The following is a 398-nucleotide window of genomic DNA, read 5'->3' as shown; positions in this document are numbered from 1 at the left end:
GCACAGGAAGTATACCCAATGCTGTGCCTTCTTGGTGATAGAGCTGATGTTGGATGACCACTTCAGCTCCTTTTGCTAATAACTACAAAGTGAGTTATTCCTGCCTCAACTGCTTTTCGGCACTAGGTGTATAGGGAAGGCAGCATAGTGTTTGAAAGATAGTTGCAGGATGGAACAGAATATTTTTTTACAATGTCAAATACATTGCATTTGTTTTTGAATCAGTCCTCTCTTCCTGTCTACAGCTCATCACTTGATTTTAACATGTTGTTTTGACTTGGTCAGTTCCCCAGTAATATGAAAATAGCAAAGGTTATTCCATTGTATAAATCTGGGGATAAGCACAACTTCACAAATTATAGACCGGTTTCTCTGTTGTCACAGTTTTCAAAAATCTT

This window comes from Monopterus albus, unplaced genomic scaffold (assembly GCF_001952655.1).
Source record: "Monopterus albus unplaced genomic scaffold, M_albus_1.0 scaffold280.1, whole genome shotgun sequence".
In the NCBI taxonomy this organism is placed as follows: Eukaryota; Metazoa; Chordata; class Actinopteri; order Synbranchiformes; family Synbranchidae; genus Monopterus; species Monopterus albus.
Note: the sequence above shows the minus strand (reverse complement) of the source record.